Source organism: Galleria mellonella, unplaced genomic scaffold (assembly GCF_026898425.1).
Source record: "Galleria mellonella isolate WM207_F2 unplaced genomic scaffold, CSIRO_AGI_GalMel_v1 utg64, whole genome shotgun sequence".
NCBI classification, from domain to species: domain Eukaryota; kingdom Metazoa; phylum Arthropoda; class Insecta; order Lepidoptera; family Pyralidae; genus Galleria; species Galleria mellonella.
The window spans coordinates 8936937-8957239 of NW_026442133.1; the positions used below are offsets into that span (position 1 = coordinate 8936937).

At 31.1% G+C, this 20303-nt stretch overlaps 2 protein-coding genes across 11 annotated transcripts in view; one reads left to right on the forward strand and one right to left on the reverse strand.

Moving 5' to 3' along the window:
• The window catches only part of LOC113512517 (protein turtle-like), an 83134-nt gene that overhangs the window by 55433 nt on the left and 7398 nt on the right, over window positions 1-20303 (reverse strand). The window lies entirely within an intron of this gene.
• LOC113512335 (polyphosphoinositide phosphatase) overlaps window positions 1-20303 on the forward strand; it is a 64657-nt gene that overhangs the window by 9657 nt on the left and 34697 nt on the right. For 2 of the 6 annotated variants that reach the window (XM_052900244.1, XM_052900247.1), the window contains 2 exons: window positions 17007-17160; window positions 19283-19387. The exons of 1 other annotated variant lie outside the window; for it this stretch is intronic. The gene's annotated coding sequence lies outside the window, so the exon portion shown is untranslated. The remainder of the gene's footprint in view (window positions 1-17006; window positions 17161-19282; window positions 19388-20303) is intronic. 3 more of the 6 variants (XM_052900245.1, XM_052900248.1, XM_052900246.1) reach the window with 2 other exon arrangements.

The window sequence follows — 20303 nt, forward strand, 5'->3', positions numbered from 1 at the left end:
GAATTAATAAACAGTAATCTTTTGTAAATTTCTTATAGTGATTTAAATATTTAAATTGATAATTAATTTATGAAAAGATGATATGAATGCGTTTCAGCGAAAGCTAATATAAATATTTTAAAATATTGGGAGAATAGTGATCTATCATTATTATCATAACAAAAGTATTATAATTTTTTTTATATATTATTTCTTATAATACGAGGGGCAATTTTTCTGTTATAATTTATAGCTCAATGGGTTAATAGATACGCACACACTGAGGGTTTTTATGACGTTATTGAATATAGGTATTATTTGCACTCGATTTATTCCTCAGTACGTACAAACTGTATGCCGCTATATTCATATCCATTCATATCAGCCGTTAATAGTCCACTGCTGAACATAATCCTCCCTCTATTGGAGGATTTTGCCAGCAGTTGATACTCTTGGCAGGCGGGTTGTTTGGAGATGTTTTAAGAGGGACACTGCTGCGTGTCCCTCGACCATTAAGTTCTCTTAGTCGTTTCTTGCGACACTCATAGGAAAGGGAAAGGTAGCCTATTCTATGCCGGGACCATACGGCAATGCCGTATCATAGGTATTTGACGGAATTATGAAAAAAAAGCATAGTAAAAATTATTAATCTTTCTATAATATTTTAATAGTGGAATTCCAAAAACTCTGCTAAAACATAAGTAGTATATATAACGTACTAATGATACCATAATCAATAATATTGATTATATCCGTACAGTTCTACGATTTAGTTCTAATACACTACAGGCAGTAAAACACAACTGACTTTCTGAGATTACATTGGTGTACTCAAATTATTATCAGAAACTTACTATGCATTTATTATGAGGTCGCAACAAAAAAGTATAAATCTAGCCCAGCGATTCGAGTCACGCAAACCTCTAACTTTTCAACCGACTTCAAAAAGAACAAGGTTCAATTTGACTGCAATTCTTTGTTTATGATACACGGTATCTTTGCCAATTTTGTACAGATTTTGTTGATACTTTTGTTTTAAATAATATTATCAACAACTAAATATGTGAAGATCGATGTCGATTTTTTATTTTAATTTTTAACTTCTATATTTTTATATAAATGTATTTTACCATAAATTTGAATTGTGGGGAATTATAATGATTTAAAATTAAAAGCAAGATATGCTTTGTGAAATAAAAGTATTTATATTACGTCATAGTAGGTTGCATGTTACAGAACCTAATAAATGCATATCCGAATCGCACTTGGCCGACATTTGTTAGTCTGTTCCAATTGTGATTGCGTCACTCATCACAACGCACAAAATACCTTGACCTCAATCGATATATATTTACTTATGTAAATGTAATCCGCCAACACATCGGATGAATGAATTTAACTATTAGCATTTATATCCATTTCATACATCTGTTCTTCTACATCAGCCTTCTGTATCAGCCATTAACTGTCCATTACTGTAACAGCTTTCTCCATATGTTTTGCCAGTAATTGCCAGGCTTGACATGCGGGTTGGTAACGGCAGTTTGGCTTTTAGTGATGTTCCTTCTTTTTACCCGTTCCTTTCCCGTGAGTACCGTAAAAGTCGACTAAGGGACGGCGAAAGACGAATAAGAAAGGGCTGAAACTCTTAAAACATCTCTAAAGCTTGACTGCGGTTGCCAATCCACCTGTCAAGCGTGGTAACTACTGGCAAAACCTCCCAAGGGGAGGCTTATGTTCAGCAGTGGACGCTTAAGGGCTGACATGATGATGACGATATATATGTAGTAGGCAAATGAAGCCATAAAAATGTTTAAATACATTTGTTTGATTTCGTTTACTTCGTAACGACATGAAACATAGTAATATTATACATGTGAATGTATCTACAGACGTGTATGTTATCCAATCAGCTTATTCGACTGAACGGATTTAAATGAAAGTTGGTATACAGGTGGATTAATCCATAGGATATTTTTTAACCTAATACAAACCGGCAAAGCCTCGACTAACAACGTAAATGCAGAAAAAACGTGGCTGTGTTTTTTCTGCATTTATTTGTTTTATCCATTCATACAGACTCTGGCTCGTGGGTATTATTTTTTTATTCTGGCAGTTACTTTTTTTATGAAATAGGCCAAACAAGTTGAAGACCACTTAATGAAAAGTATAGTTGTAGTGTAGTAATTAAAAAATATACTATTTTAAAATTTAGTTCATTGGCTTAGTATCGATAAGCATGAAGGTAATCTCAGAAACATATTAAATGACAGTGCAGTTAAACTATCATTTAAATTTATGGAATTAACCTTAATAGAATCGTTAATAGATAAATAGTGATCAGGACTAGATATATAACTGGAACAAACAAAACAGCCGGTCAAGGGCGAGTCGGTCCCGCATAACGAGGGTACCTAATCAAGTCATTTTTTTTTGTATTAACTACAAATTTACAGTTTTCGGTTTTTTTTTTATTTACCTGTACTACATGATATTGCTTCTTGCCAAATTTCATGATTCTATAACAACAGGAAGTAACCTATAGGTTTTGATTCTCTTTGCGTATGTCGAAATATGCGATGTATAAATGGAACATAAACGGCCGTATAATTTGATTACGTCGATTTAGAAGCTTGTTTTTTTTCACTGCATTAGGAGATTGCAAACTTTTTTGATTTTAACTTAATACCTTCACTCCTTCCTAAGAAAAAGGGTCTTGACAGACGGGCGAACGGACGGAAAAGGAAGTGATCCTATAAGAGTTCCGTGTTTTGCTTTGAAAACACTGAACCCTAAAAATGGGGACGCTTACAATAAATACAATATAATAATATACTGATGTATATTATATGTTTTTTTTTTCATATTACAACGTAAATTTTTGTATAACGGAATGATTTTAAAGCGGTTTTATAATCTCGATGTTCTTATACATTTAAAAACATATGTTTAGTGTTTGTTTTCAAGTGGTGCGTCGTTTCTGATGAAGCGTTACATTATAGAATAGATAATATAGAATAACGCGACTTGTATACGTCACCGAGTGAGGGGCGTAGGCGCCTACCAATGCACCTACGCAACTAACCGAGACACGACACCGTACTATAGAGATGGAGCATGTGCTTTTCATTGATAGCAAGGAATCATCTATTCGGTTATATTGTATTAATTACACATGTAACTTTCGTTAAATCAGTCTTATTGGAAATGTTTTAATGGTCAAATTAGATTAAGAAAATTAAATTAAATTCGTTAAAGTGTAATTAAGCTTTGAAATTAGGTAAAGTGTAAGTATAATATTTTACTAATAACAAATAAACATGGTATTTATATGTATTTTGGTATTTCCCCTATTTGCTATTATCAATTATCTAGTTTAACATTAAGTTCGAGGTAAGTGTCTTCGTGAAATTTATTTACCTATACTATGGTATGTTTGACGTGTGTGTACCTATACATATTGATAGAACTTACGAGTGACAAGGCGAAGATCGACTGATACATTTACAATAGTGGTTACTTGATTATCTAGAATCTGTTTCAATAGAATTTAATAAAAGATAACAAGTCGTGTTGAAACTATCGTACAAACAACAATTAATCGAGTTTTTATTTGTACTGCCATTGGACTTCAGCAGACTGTTTTATAATCGAGTCAATTTTATTATTCGGTTCAGATAGTAGAAATATGTTTGTTCGAATCCCATAAAATTGAGTCGTCGGACGGAGTTTTGTCAACCTATTAATAATTTAATTATTATTTTGTTTACATTTTCATTAGTTCTATTGAAATTGATTTTAACATTATTTCGTTTAATTCCGTTACCGTTCGCGTTTTACGAGTACTCCTAACATTTTATGTGGAGGACTGACTACCATGCTTTTTCTTATAAATCATCAAACTCGGGCCGTCAATAATTATTCAAATCTCCACTAGTGATGCTCACTTCTTTCCACTAAACAAAATACTTACTAAATCAAGTAAACAGTGATATGAACATCCATAAAGTAACACCTACCTTTAAAATGTTGCATAATTCTTCTTTTTACTGAAAAATATTTATGTACGATAGAGACTATGCACCATAGAGTGCTTCCTATTTAAAAAAACATTTACAAACTTGACTTAAATTTATTTTCAGTCGTCTCATACTTCCAACCAACTTATTGCTAATGGTCAACTTTGTTAATAAAACTTATTCTTAATCTATTAGGTAAAGCTCAACTATCAGTATTTTTGCTTGAAATTACAATAGGTACGTTTGGGGGAAATTAAACAATTACTTAGAATTATAATTTTCCCACTACCAATTCTTTTTTTAATTGTTATGTATTGTGCTTGCTGAGTTTTATATAATTTAATTAGAATCATGTCATTTTTATTATCTCATTCGGGCACAGTGGCAAAGTCGGCTATCACGCGTCGACTCCGACCGGTCCGAGGTTGTTGACCCTAGCTTACGCGCTGCCCCGCTAGCTAACGCTACGCGCAACTAGATTTTACGAATACGCGCCAAATATCTCTCTCTACAAATAAACATTACAGACTGCAATATTCAATTATGTAGAACTCTAAAAAGTATCTAAAATTTTAGCTAAGTTTATTCTTACCTACTGAAAACCTACGAAAATTAGAAGGAACGACATTAAAATAAGCAAAATAACCCAAATAAACAGTTTTTAAAATACGTTATTGTCTATTAGTTTGTTACGGCATCAAGTGAAATGTATTTCATTGGCGTGTGCAGTATGTAGGTAGATACAGCCTTATATAAAACTGATAAGTATAAGTTTTATTAAATTCGATTAAGCGAATCTTGTTCATTGAATCACATTATATGATACACTTCCACTATATGAAGTCGCACAGCAAAACTATATATCTTGGTAGTGATCATATTTAATTTGGTGTAATACCTAATTAATAAAGACCTCCACGTTCTTCTGTGTTTATTAAAAAAAACCTCTAGATAGTATATAATGAAAGTAAATTAATTTATTTACGATCTAAGCGAATTTCAACTAAGTACCACGGGGATTAACAATTCCATGTACAATTTGTTCCTACATACAGGCTCCTAAGACTTGATATTAAAATTTAAAGATTTTTAATATACATGTAGGTATTTTCCTACCTAAGTATTTCATCAACTTATGTTCCCAAAAAGCAGATAGATAATAGAGATTTTGTGAGAGTTCGTCCATACAGAAATATAAGTTGTAGAACGACTAAAGACAAGTGTGTAACTAAAGCTAAGTGAATGGGTAAATTCGGTCGAGGGCATCTTCGCTGAACATAAATCGGTCATATTAGATATATATGTATGTCTATAGTAGGTATGTTACACATAAAATGCAATGAGAGAAACTAAAATTGGACAGTTTGCATATAAATAATAAAAAAATATTAAATTTTATAAATTTCGGGTGTTAGATTAGGTAGCACTTTTTTTAATGAATGATAATGGAATGGTATCCCCGCTTGCGTTATCAGTATATAGCGGCGAAGCACCAATGAGGGATAATAATTAAAAATAAAAGAGCAGGTGTTAACCCATCGTGATAAATACACCTGGAATTCAGCACGATGGTTTTTAGGAGGGACCACTTAGAGGTCGACCCGACGGGATATATTGCTAGCAATAGGACTGGTAGTCCGCATTACTTACAATCCCTCCCTCTCTCCCCCTTTATAAGGTATTAAAGGTATTAATATGAGGTATAAATTTTTATGACTAATTATGTATTAACTTGATTTAAAGACTGGTAATGTTTTAATTATAAATTACAAAAAAAGAACATAATTGATTAAAATTTATCTATGTCTAGGTATACACAGTAACAGACACACAAATAAAGATATCAGTTAAACTTATAGCATCCCTGTTTTGCGTTTTGGGTTATGAGCAATAAACTAGGCCTTTTGTGTAAAATGTCATGAATAATTGAAACATGATTAGAATTAAATATAGTACAGTCATACTATCGACAGTAACAGACGTGCGTAATTAATTGCCTATATGTTGTATAGTTTAAACAATCTTCTATACTTATAATAAATCTGTAGAGAGGTCAATTTTGTACATGAAATATATTTCCAAAATAACTATCAGGGGGTGATTAGTGATCGACACTGATCCCAAAAATGCAATCAGTAAAATTTTTATCTGTCTGTCTGTTCGTTATAGAAACAAAAATTATTCGACGGATTTTACCGAACTTGGTACAATTATTCTTCATACTCCTGGGCAGGTTATAGTATACTTTTCATCACGCTACGATCAATAGGAACAAAGCAGTGAAGGGAAATGTTGGCAAAACGGGAGAAGTTACTCCATTTTTAAGCTTCCGTCGCATGTGTTCCGTCACTTTTTAAAATGTAAAAACGTCCACCCGTGCGAAGCTGGGACGGGCCGCTAGTAGTAAATAAATGCATAGGTGAGATAGGCAGTGGCTAACAGCTGCAACGGAGGCTCTCGGCAATGCGGACCCATATTTCAGCCACCACCTGTTTTATCTATGCTTGTTTTTACTGCAAACGCCAACCATCCGTAAATAATTATGTCGTGTAATGGAAATATGTTGCATTTTGATAGTGGACGGGGGAAATACGCTTCATAGCCAGTCTTGTGAACACTTACGCCTACTATTGGTATTGATTAAAGACACTACGTACATTTAAGCTAGTGTAGGTAGAGATATATGCAGAAAGAGGTGAGTAACAAAGGCTTATATTTATATTCATGATTACATTTGCTTTTTTAAGGAATTACATTTACTTTTTTGCTAAGGAATTGAATAGGAAAATGATGCTACATTTACAAAATATTTTATTTTTAAATTGTGAATTGTACTGCTTAGATATAGATGTGGCCTTTGACTATAACTGTGACCATATTAAATAAGTTATAATGTTGAATTACAATAGATTTGTAATTAGAAATAATTAAACACATCGAATGTGAACATGGAAAAGACAGTTAATAAATAAATATGGAAGATAAAAACAAACTCAACTTCAATAAATGTGATAAAGGTAAAGAAACAATTAAAATATACTTTTGTTATCTAGTTTTGGAATTAAATAATCCCATTTTTTCCTTAGATAGAACTATGGCGATCTATAAATCACTGATACAAGGTCTCATTGGTAATATAAATATCAAAAAGACAAAATTACTTATATTTGTGTAATTTTATAAATTAACAATTCCCAAATTGCTTTTAAATAATGGCTTCATTAGTTCTATATTTAAAGAATTTAGAACTAATTATAAATATAAACATTATTTTTATGACGTCATACCTTAACAAATTAGATTTAACAAAAACAAAGTCACTCCTGTGATTATTGCAGTTTACCATTGTATGTGACACAAGTCTTAGTAAATACAGGTCCAGTAAGCTTCGTTTGTCCTTTCATCAAGATCCTTTAATGTTGATTATGTTTATTGCCATGGAAACGCAACAAACAAACAAATAGACTCACTTTCGTTTAGAATATTAGTGTAAGGTTATTATCAAGGGTTATTAAAGAACTGAGGAAACTAATATGCAAAAACAGGCTGAAGCGTGTGAGGCACGCATTAACAGGGTTTGTCGTTTTGTTTTAATTTTGGGTACGACATTAGTTTAATTGTAATGTAGTAAGTTGTAATGTTTGTAATTTAGAGACCCGAAACAATTTCGCGTAATGTCATCGAATATGAAGTAAAGTAATTATGTAAAATATTTGGATCAAATCATACTTAATGATATGAGCCAAGGAATTTTTATGCTATGGTATATTGAATATTGAAAAACGTAGCTAGTGGTATAAGTTCGAATTCTCTTACTCACGCAAAAAAACGATCAATTGGCATTTGAAGTCGTAAAACACATAAATTGCGAATATCATAGCGTCATAACTTTTGCCGTTTATATGAGTATAAAGGAAAAAGATAAGTATAGTATCACTATTGATTGCAAGAGAAAAAAACCTTAGTTCAAAATTGGCATAATCATCATGTAAACACATACAAAAAATAAGGGTAACAAGAACATTTTAGTTATCGCTAAAGTCGTTAAAAAATAATTGTTTTCCTCTTTTTTTATAGATCTGTAAATATATGTATATACATAAAAACGGTACATAAACTGCAGAAGTTACAATGCAACGACATACAAATAGACAGAGAAACATTGCAAATTAAACAGCTATTTGGGTACAAATATACAGATAGTGAAATGCAACACGGCAGAGCCCGACCATCGGCGCCGCCCTGGCCCGCGTGAAACGCGAACGTCTTCAAAGAGCGCGGAACGTCGACATCGCACCGGATTGCCGACATAACGTCATCGATAAAGCACTCTTCCCGACGAACCAATCTCTTTTACGGTTTAATCAGAACCGAGTCTTACCTAATATTACACGCTCCGCTATATACGATCGCAATTTTGCGCGTTACTGGTTTCACCCTGTGATATCTATTCCCCGAATGGCAGTCAATAAAAAGTTTCAATATTACATCATATTTTTCTGTCAATCACTTACGAGTACAGTAATCATTCTAACCTTTTATATATGTATCTATTTAATATGAAAGGGTAGAAGTAAAATATCTATACAAGGCAACCCTGTCTGACGTTGATTGGGGCTGAAAACGAGATAGTTTCATATATTATGTAACAGTAGAAAATGTCATGTCATGTAGTTCTTTCCAATTATACTTAAACTTATTTATAACATTCAATAGTCCATGGGCGTGTCCGAATAAGAAGCGTAATACAATCATTACGCTGATACGCTGATGGAACCATACTGATACAATTATTAGTATGATTCCATCTAGGACGTGTTTTATCTGAGTACCTATGTGTATATACTCATGCACGTATTTATAGTACATATTTCAAGAAACCCTTTCAACCGCTTAATTGTTATTTAGTAGCAATTGTCTAAACATTCATAATTTTTTTATACAAATAATTTATAGCATTATTAGAACAACAAAAATGTGGAATGGAATAAACGTTAACGCCCATTTAGTTTCCAATGCAAATTATTTAAAATGTCATCGACCGAAACTAAATTAAATAGGTAACTTTGCATAATATGTCAAATTGTTGAGTATCGCTGTGTATTTATAGAAAAGTAACAGTATCTGCCAGGACCTGTTCCCAAAAGTCAATATCCTCATGATTATAAGACACTAGTTATCAAGAAATTCCTTTAATAAAAACAATTTTATATATGATATATACGTATTTGCTTATGAATTCACGTATTTACTGATTAATTAATAATATAAAAACTTCAATAAATAGATGGATACCTATACGAGTACAAAATGAAAAATAAACATGCTCACGGTTGTAATTTTTAATAGAGTAGTCAGAGGCATAATACCATCGTGATCAACAGTGAGTATGTCCACAATATTACCAATACAATCTATATATATATATATATATATATATATATATATATATATATTATATAGATTAGCCTACCCATTTTTGTAATCTAGTTTTGATGTAGGTAATTGAATTATGAGAGCTTCCTCACAAAAACATACAGTGTTATTAAATGTATTTGACATACAGAAATACGAGTATGAATCAAGCGTAGATACTATTATGTAGGAAATATTTTTTTTATTATACAATGGAATTGTGTACCGTAGCGTCCGTAGCTCTCTATAATTTATTTTTCCAATTACGGTTCATATAAAATCCTAAGAGTATTAATATTGTTGGATATTCGCTTTCCATCAGGCCAGATCGTGATCAATTGTGGAACCCTTCAATAATAAAAAAACAATTAGAATGTTGTTTACCCTGTCACTATTACCTACAGGTATGTTATCAGTAAAGTTTCATTTATTAGGCACTCCTGATGTAGCGACTATGTCCCAGTTTTAACACAAACTTTTTATTCAAATCTGGAGCGAAAACGGTTATTTTTTAATGGATGAAAATGAAATAGAGAGATGATAAATGAGGACGAAAGCAGGTCAGTTAGCCCAACGTGATGAATTCCACAAGAATTACATATTATGGTTTCCAGGGAGAACCGCGTGAAGTTCGACCTGATAGAGTCTAACAGTTCCATTGGCAACAATATATGCCAATGGAACTGTTAGACTTACGAGAAGAAGCGGGTTAGATACAGCTACTATTAAAAGGTATTTTTAGAGAAAAAATATATGTAACTTTATTGACATTGTCATTTGATAGGAGTATCATTACCATACGAGCGTAATAGTTGCTATGATACGACTTTGACTCTGCGTAAATAAGTATAGGTTTCCTGTAGGAATTGAAGAAAGCTGTAGCCAAACTTAGATTGACTTTTACTGAATGTAACATTTCTTGTCTATATTTTACTAAACTAACTCTTCTTTGTCTAATCTAATTTAGGCATAAGAATAAATATTCCTTATTTTTACGATTCAAGACTCTATTATGCATGTTATTGTTAATATTTGTCTGTGTGAGTTTTAATTGTAGATTACCGATTTTCAAGTTTTATTTAAATTTGTAATACATAGTACAGTTTAGTAGTAAAAGGTGAAACCCAGAGAAAGTAGGTATTTATTAAACTTAAAAATATTGCTCAAGGAGTAAAGTCAGTCTCGAAACTATTTTAGAATTTTTATACAAACAGTACATACAAACTTTATGTAAAGTTTGCAAATTATTAGCAAATAAGATAGTATGGTTAGTGTTGTCTATATCTTTCACGTAATTTAATTATTTGCATTAGGTAGCAGATAGAAAAAATAGAAAAATATAGGCAAAAGTGAGGATGACAAATAATATTAATTATATAATACTAGACAATAAGAAATTAAAAATCAGTCAATATAATGATAAAAAATTAATAAATATAAGTAATGAAGTGTATAAATAATTAAATGATTTATAAAATAAAAACTAATAAATATAAACTATTTATTTATACAAAATATAAAATGAAAAAAAAAAACTAAAAATAAACAACACTGTATTTTGTATTTATGTACTCATCGGAATAATGGGACGGACTAAATATAAATTAATAATTAATAATTCAAAGTATGCATGAAATGTAATAATATGATCGATTGTAGCAAATTAGGTTGAGTATCAAAAAGTACACAATATGAAGCAATATGTTGGACAGACGTTTCAACATTAATAACTGTACATGAAGTCAGATAATGACCGGGCCCAAGGCTCGTGTTGTAACTGTTGCATGCGGTAGTGATACTATACGAAAATACACAAGCTTTCTAACCTCGTTTCTTTCCTATAATGGCAACTAATTTGTCAAAGGCACGAATAAAGGTGTAGTAGTGGAGTTACATTTACTCTTACTTTTGAATACTATGAAAATGTATTTCTACGTATCTTCCTTTATATTTTAAATAAATTTAAAAGCAATTATTATAATTTTAATTAAATATAGATTACTTATGCAATCTACAGACCCGCTGATAACAATAAATAAGACTATATGTCGTTAGTTTTCATAAGTAAGTTTTCATGTTGTAATTTAATTCGAGTTAGGAGTAGTGTATATCATCTGAGCTAATCAGAAATCTAGATTTGAAACAATTACTATATATTGAAACTTATATATTATAATATAAGGCATCCTACATGCTACATCACGAGTAGGTTATATCCTAAGTTAGGATGTAGCTTACTCGTGTCCCAAATTTTATTCACATCTATTTAGTAGTTTTTGCGTGAAGAGTAAGAAACATATATCCATCCATAAATCCAGATCTGCGGATGACGATATGATGTACATATATGTATGTATGTATATATATATATATATCTGCAAAAAATATCTACTTCAATCCTCAACCTATAAATGATGGTATATATTATAGATACACTACAACGTCAGTGAAATTTCTTTGCCCCGCAAAAAATGCTTCTGTTCTTACGCAATAAAAATGGGACCAACTATTGCAATTATTGTGGAAATTGGTTTAGAGTTAGACTTAATCACGAAACAGAAAAAAAAAACATTCTAAAATATTTTCTCTATAGGGAGTTGGGGTGGGTTATTGCGCTACATTTATGTGAGTTAATATTCGATCAAATAGATTCTCATAAAATTACTGTCTTTATTAAAAAAAAAAAAACTTTATAATATTTCTTATTTCATGTATAATACTATTTTGCAATCACTGTGAAATAACTTTTAGATATTTCATAATTTTATTCTATTTCATCTTCATTTATAATAATAATATGTGAGACATAAACACACTAATTCCCTGATCCTCAAGGACTTGTTTGTTTCTTAAATTGGTCCAAGTGGAAATCGAACTCAAAACCTCATTTTCGTAAAGCAATCTGCTCACCACTACGCCACTATCTATCTATCTATCTTATTTAAGAGCTGCTCTCTTATCGGTGGAGCTCTTGCCACTCATTACGATTTTCAGCAAGTCTCTTCACCTCTTGATACGACACGACACGAACTCCTTCCTTGATCTGCCTGATGTAACTATGCCTCGGTCTCCCTCTTCCTCTCACGCCACTGAGGTCGTCATTTTTTATTTTGGCTTTTTTATTCTAGGTAGCTACGTAGATTTTAATTGGAAATTGTAGAGTTGCTTGATAGAGATTGGAATCTGGTAAGGGCTTATATATTTATATTGATATATTTTTTGAGGTTAATTTTAAGCAGGCTCTATGTTATCTTTTTTGCATGAAATAACAATGGAGTCATTATTATTTACATAAGTAAAATAATTTAAGACAGGCATTTAAGGCGAGGCTACTTAACTTACTCCTTCTTTCTGCATTGGGAGTAGAGGATTATTCGAGATTTTACTATCTACTTATTAGATATGTTGTGACTTCACAGTTTATTTTATACTTTATCAAATGGAATGAGCTTTATACTTTAAAATTGGGTCAATTCACCTCTTCAATTACTCTGAATCAACTTCCGTTTTGCTGTATAGCGACGTACTGAATAGGAGTAGCAACATTTTTCTTTGATTATGCTTCCTTTATGGCTTTTTTTTCGGTAGCTATTAACCTATTTGCGTGACCTGGAGCTCGGTATTCGCTTACCTGCCGCAGATGGCTATACCTCGACTCGTTAGAAACACGGTACACGTAAATGTGTGTTCATTTTATTGTTCTAGAGGTGTCTTCTATGTAAGTACATTTGTTTCATTACCTATTTTATTTGCACTAAAAATACTGTTTTAGTTGCTTTGGAATATATTATAATATTACTGCACTGTTACGCAGGTGTAGTTGTACTATAGTGTGTGTGTGTGTGTGTGTGTGTAGTTATAATGCCTACTCTCTTCCATCTCCTTTTTGCCATCCAAGACTCGATCATAATAATAGTATCGCAGCTATTATCTAAAATTGCACGTACTTGGTTTGTACTTTGTTTACTAAATGATTGACAAAAAAGCAATGTTGAATTATGAATAAAAATTGTGACAATTTGTATTATTTCCATAAATATCTCATTTCAAATCCAATAGGATAAAATATTACAAAATAGGACGTTTAAAAAAAATGAGACGCATAGGTTATATCTAAAAATAATTGTAACAATATCGATCGGTTGTTAGCTTAAGTTTATGCTAGATAATGGAAATTTACAGAGAAGTCTATAACTACAGTATCTATTATATTGCTAAGCACCTAGTCCGTTGAGTAGATTGAGATATTCTCAGCGGGAGGGGCAAGTATTAACGCCAGTTTATCAGTTGCGGGTCCTGTCAAGGTGGGTACAGTGCACAGACTAGAGACGAGTTAATTAACATCAAGTTGAACTCCGGCGTAAGTTGCGGTGGAATGAGGAAGGAAAATATGAGAAAACTGAGACGGAACAATGATACTGGCACGCTCCGCTGTCGACTTATCGGCTACGTTGTTATTGTAATAAAAAAAGTTTTACTCTATGATCGGTCAGCTTTGCTTATGAGAATTAAGGGATATTGGTCTGTTAGATGGGAAGATTATTGTTCTTTTCGTTTCTTTGCTAGATAAACTGTTTGGATGAAAGGTATCTACTATATCAGAACAAATATAATAATGAGTTGAAATTGCCAATGCGGTAGTGATTTTTTATTTATTTAACATTATATGAAGTTATCAGTTGCTTCATTTACTAATTAAAAAAAATATAATACTTTACATAACTTTATAGATTTCGGGATCTTGAACTAAACTACCTAAAGCATAATATATAACGGCACTATACCAATTTTAAACTGACAACTCCGTTCTTAATAATAATTTAGTAAATAAAATATTATATAAAATAATAATTATAAAATATAATAAAATATTAATTATTATTAAAGCAACACTCCAAAAAATATCTCTTTATATATATATATATATATATATATATATATATATATATATATATATATATATATATATATGATAAAAGCAAGACAATATCCTCTATATAAAAATATAGTGTCCTGTTTCAGTAGTGAAACGTACAATAATAGATCATGATCATATTGTAATTATATTTTACTAATCAACTTAAGTTGATTAGTAAATTATATTTTTTTTCTTTTTTACTACTATGAGACTTAAGTCTACCTAAGAATACCAGCAACTAAATACAAATAAAAAGGCCATACTCTTTTTACATTTGCTATCGGTATGTGTGTATTTCTAAAGACGCAAGAGGTCATCCATCAAGTGTGATGTGTTGTTTCTCGAGACGAGAGCTCTCTTCCGGTTATTTCTCTTGTTTTGTTTGACTACACAACGGTCTTGGCTTCATGTTATCAATCGTAACACACCAGTCATAACTTACAAAATATACACTTTGTGAAAAATCAAGACTTCTCGTAAACATAAATTTAGAAAATATAGACGATATTTTGTAAAAACAAACGCCTTTACCACTTGTAGGTAGAGGCGGAGAAACACAAGTGCACTCATGTCTTGAACTTGGGACTTACTTAGAATAGATGTTGTTTGGAATTTTTTAAATATGCAAATACAGTACATATCTTGTTTCATTTAAAAATGCTAACCAAAGTACCTTCAAACGGTATTATTATAGACTTTTATGTGTAATATCTGACAAATTTATAAAATGTATGTAATATTATTCTGTTAGATAATCAGTTTTCAGGTTTAATGTTCAGTTATACAAATTTTGGATATATGCGATTTAATTATCTAAAAATTAGGATATCGTCGATTTGGGTATTTCGGTCGTAATCTGATTTAAGTTTTTATATTCTAAAATAATTTGAAAATGTATTTTTCTTGTAATATTATTCTTTATGTATATATATTGTATTGTTATTCAAGGACTTAGATATTTGGTTATTAAAAATATAGCCGAATATAATTTTATTACGTCAAATAGCAGTTTTAGAAGGCGGTAGGCTGGTACAGTCTTTAGAGTCATGTATTTAAGAAGACTCATATTTAGCAATAACTTACTAATGATCGGTTAGTATAATTTGTTTATGATAATTATTAAACTCAAAAGATTTTTGACATCGTTTTAGAATTAATTTATTGATCCAATTGTAGGTGTTACTCTAAATACATTTTTGTTCATCAATCAATACATATAATAAAATGGTAACTGGTCGTTGTCTGTACATGGAAGATATATACAAATATAAAAAAAAAAAAACTATTATAGGGGGGCTTTATAAAAGCAGTAGACCCCATTGCAGTTTGCTCCGTTTAATATTTAGTTTGTTTTATTTCAATCGCTACATAAATAAAAAAGTTATATGAATCTAAAGAATCACATATAAAATGCTGTAAAACAATTGATTATTTGAATTGGCTAAAACTTTGTGAAGGTAGTAATTATCATTTAAGTATACAATACAATATAAGACCGGATTCATCAAATGTTCCAATAAAAGTGATATACGGGAACTACATAGAAGCGGACAACGACGCGGAAAACGGCTAGTTACAAAATATAATCTACTAAAAACTATCAAATTATCTGTTACCAGGCACAACTAGTGGTAGAAAATTTAGATAAAGGATCGATCAAATGAAAGAAACTGTTTGCAGCGGCTTATTGAGTGCAAACAGGACTGAAGGCGAGCAAACAAACTAAGCATAGTGCGGCCTCGGCGTCTTTACACAGCGAAATTATTAAACTACACAGTATACAGGCTCCGAGTTTCAACAAAAGGAAACCGGTCAATATAGACACGATAAAGGTGTATTGCGTTTTGTCGACGGGTTTGACGGACTTAAAGCAGGTGTTTTTTATTGGGCACAGAAATAGTGCATTACAAACATGCAACATAGGTTATTTTTTGAAAAATATTATAATCTCCAAATAACGTTATCATTACATCGTAGTTCAATTAAATAGGTATATAAAATTATTCACTGCAACTCTGTGAATTGAAATAATTTTATTACTAATAAATTCATTTTGCTTTTGCAAATTTATGCAAATTGTTGAAATTTTCAGTAATTTATTGACTAAGATGCAAACTGCATAAAAATTAAGATGCATGTATATTACAAACCACTTATAGAGAAAACCTTCAGTTTCGTAATTTAGTTAAAAATCAGTAAATAAGTATCGAAACGAGTAGAATTACAATAATCTTAGATGAATTTAATGAGGAGTGTAATTTTATTAGCATTCATGCGTATTAAATAAAGTCGATAGATGTCTTTTTTTTTAAAGAATGTTACTTTTTATAATTATAAATTAAATTCTATTTTGAATATATTCCCCTCTTATTTTTTACTTTTTGTTTTTATAGAATTCTAAATGTTTTCATATGTGAAGTGAATTTAGCGGTTTAATATTGGTTCTTTGAGCTGGATATTCAAAGGTCTAAAAGTTAAAAGTTTATTCAGTGTCGTTCATACTACAGATGAATTGAAATATCTCTTAAGAAATGACTTAATCTGGGTCGACTACTACAGAATTACATGTGGATTATTGTTAACATGGCCTACCGACATTATCCAATTAGTAACCATAGCGGTGTATATCACATGTCGATGAGCCCTATCATTAAAAGCTATCTTAACTATCCAAGGTCACGACAGCACTACAGGAGAGTGGTGGCAAGATTACACGTGGAGCGGCTTCGCGACAAGTGCTCGACCACTCGGCCGTCGAACTGAGCCTGTTCAGCAGGTTTGACTCCTGTCTCCGCTCTGCATCCGTCACTTCATATCAAATGCAATTATGTAACGTATATCATTTAGAACAAACTATGAAAAGATACGTTATATCTTTGATTTAAAGTATTATAATAATCTTCTACGCATCTAAACTTCAAATTATAATAACGCACATAGGTCTTTTTTTTACAATTGTGCAAGAATATGTTTTTATGCATAGTTACAATATGAACTCAAAGTTACTTATTGTGTGGTTGTTGACACTTGGAGTAACTTTATCACTTTTATTTTTTATTCATACATCTGTAACATATTTTATGTACGATGTTCGTAATTTATAACATTAGATAATTGGATTTACGTAGGTATATTCTTATCTAAAAATATTATTAATAGTTGATAAAATTATTTTTCTATATAAATATGTAATTTTATTCGTATAGGATTTTTTTATACAACTTACAATGGCAAACAAGCTGACGGCCCACCTGATGGAAAGTGGTAACCGTCGCCTATAGACATGAGCAGTACCGTGGACATAACAGAGTATACTGTTTCGCCCATTACACCCCCCCTGCGTTGCCACTCCTGAGGACTCAGGTGTTACTCCTCTGTACCCAGTAAATTTACGCCATATCCCACCCTTCAAACCGAAACACAGCCATGCAAACACAACTGCTTCACGGTAGAAACACGAATGGGACAAAGGTACCCAAGCAATTGACTTTTGTACAAAGTCTCCCTCTGGTAAAAATTAATATAAAAATTATATAGTGCAAGTACCTCATAATAGTGTAAAGAAACATTTCCCCTTAAAACAAAATTAACTTAAAATACTTTCAAATAAACATTTCGCAGATTTTCATTACGATAATTATGATTAATACGGAGTAATACAGCACGGAAAATTTTCTAGTTTTAATTTATATTTTAACATTGCTAAGTACGTGTTCAGTTTGATAAGTATGTCTTTGAAGTCTCGAAATGATCCATGTTAAAAATAATTTAAGAATTAGGATATTATACCAATTCAATATACCAATATATAAATAAAAGAAACCCAAAATAAACTAATAGACTATAAAACGGCACTGAAAATAGAACACATTCAATCATAGACGTTGTATAAAATACAAATTAATGCGCTTATTTCTAACCAGCCAGTGACGTCTTTAGTTAAATGCGTTGAAATATATTTACAAATGTTTAAAAATATATCGTCTAGACATGCAATTTTTGAAGAAACCTTTTTTTATTTATCTCATAAATATAATATAAATATTGGTAGGTGCCTAATATACATCATATTTACTAGATCAATACTAACGTTAGAACTGTAGTTGATTTGCCAGTAGACACAGAGGACAAGAGTAAAAGCAGTAAGTGCAGGAGGTTACATAGCAAATGCAAACATAGTAGACAAGTGTGCAGGTCTCTGCGGCTTCTGTGGTTTACATCCTCCGAGCACTTTCACCGATTCCCTCATTAGCGATGCCGTACCAACACTTCAGCAAACACTTGACGCCTACAAATTGCTTGTCTTGTTCCCCTTCCCCTCTGCTCTCTACAACTGTACCTACTCTGAATGCTTACCTACACCTCAACAATTGAAAGTTTACTTATCTCAAACTTAACAATGCTTTTGTACAAATTTTTATTTTCTAACATAGGGACCGGGTTCTAATTAAATGGACATATGAATATTCAATATTATAATTTTTGTTACTAATGGTAAGTTAATATTATAGTAGTAAAATTCTTGTAGACTTCTACATTTCATAACAATATTAATAATATTTTTTACTATTAGTTTAATTTTATGATTACTAATTATTATAACGTATATTTTACTCCGCATTATTTTATTTAAAAAATTACAATTATAGATAACTACCTGTAAGATTCTGCTTTTCTCGTATAAAATGGGATAAAAGTATCTTTTTATTTTGGTTAAGACATGATGTAAATATCCTTTTAGCATTTTAAGCGCGATCGAGTAAAAACATCTTTATAAATTTTAATATTTATATGAGTAATGACAGTTGAAATATAATTAAGTAACTATCTAAAATAATTAATACTTAGAAGTAAATATATAGATCTTATAAACCTTTAAATAAAATAATTGATCCGCAGTAATGTCATAAAATATGTCAAACACACACACTAACATTACACAAATTTCCAGGACGTTTAATGCTATAACGACAGAAATATGATGCCTGGCATGTGACGTTCCATGCGCAAAGCCCCGCCATAAACATCACTTGCAGTGCTTCAACTTCAAGTAAATGTAAGAGTGTATGGTATAGTATATGATCAAGCGTGTTATTTTGTTAATTATAAATTAAATATCATTAGGAAATTCGAGTATTCAGAAAAAATGAAAGATGTATAATATAAGATCAGAATATATGTCAATGAAACAAATATATAATGAAACTTAGATTATATAAATAGAGTATCTATCGCCGGGTAGGCCCCGGTATAGAATGGACCATCCCTTTCTTTGCCGTGGGTATCGTAAGGTGGGACTAAGAGAGCATATGGTAGAGGGATGGGCAACAGCGTCCCTCTTAAAACATCTGTAAAAGCCTACCTGCGCTTACCAACCCGCCTGCCAAATGTGACAACTACTGGCAAACTTTATGAGGGAGGCTAATATTCAACAGTGGAGAGTTAACGACTGAAATAAAAATAATATATAATAAAAAGACTAATGAAATAATACACAATATTCGAATGATGCATAATAAGGAAAGTTCCACTCCAGGAAATCCACAAAATTTACACAGGGGGAAATCAATAATTTTCGGGAGGTAACCAATAGAAATGAGGTCTTAATATACAGATTTTCCATTTGATATAAAAGATTTCTACGTAACATATATATATATATATATATATATATATATATATATATATATATATATATATATATATATATATATATATATATATATATACATACATATATATATATATATATATATATATATATATATATATATATATATATATATATATATATATATATACCACTGAAATGGCAAAATTAAACAAGCATACGGCCCACCTGATAATAAATTGTTACCGTAGTCTATGAACGCCTGCAATACCAGGGGAATTACGCACGCATTGCCGACCCTGAAGAATTCTCTTTGCCCCCCTTTTGAAGAACCTATATATAACCTATGCCTTTTTTTAAC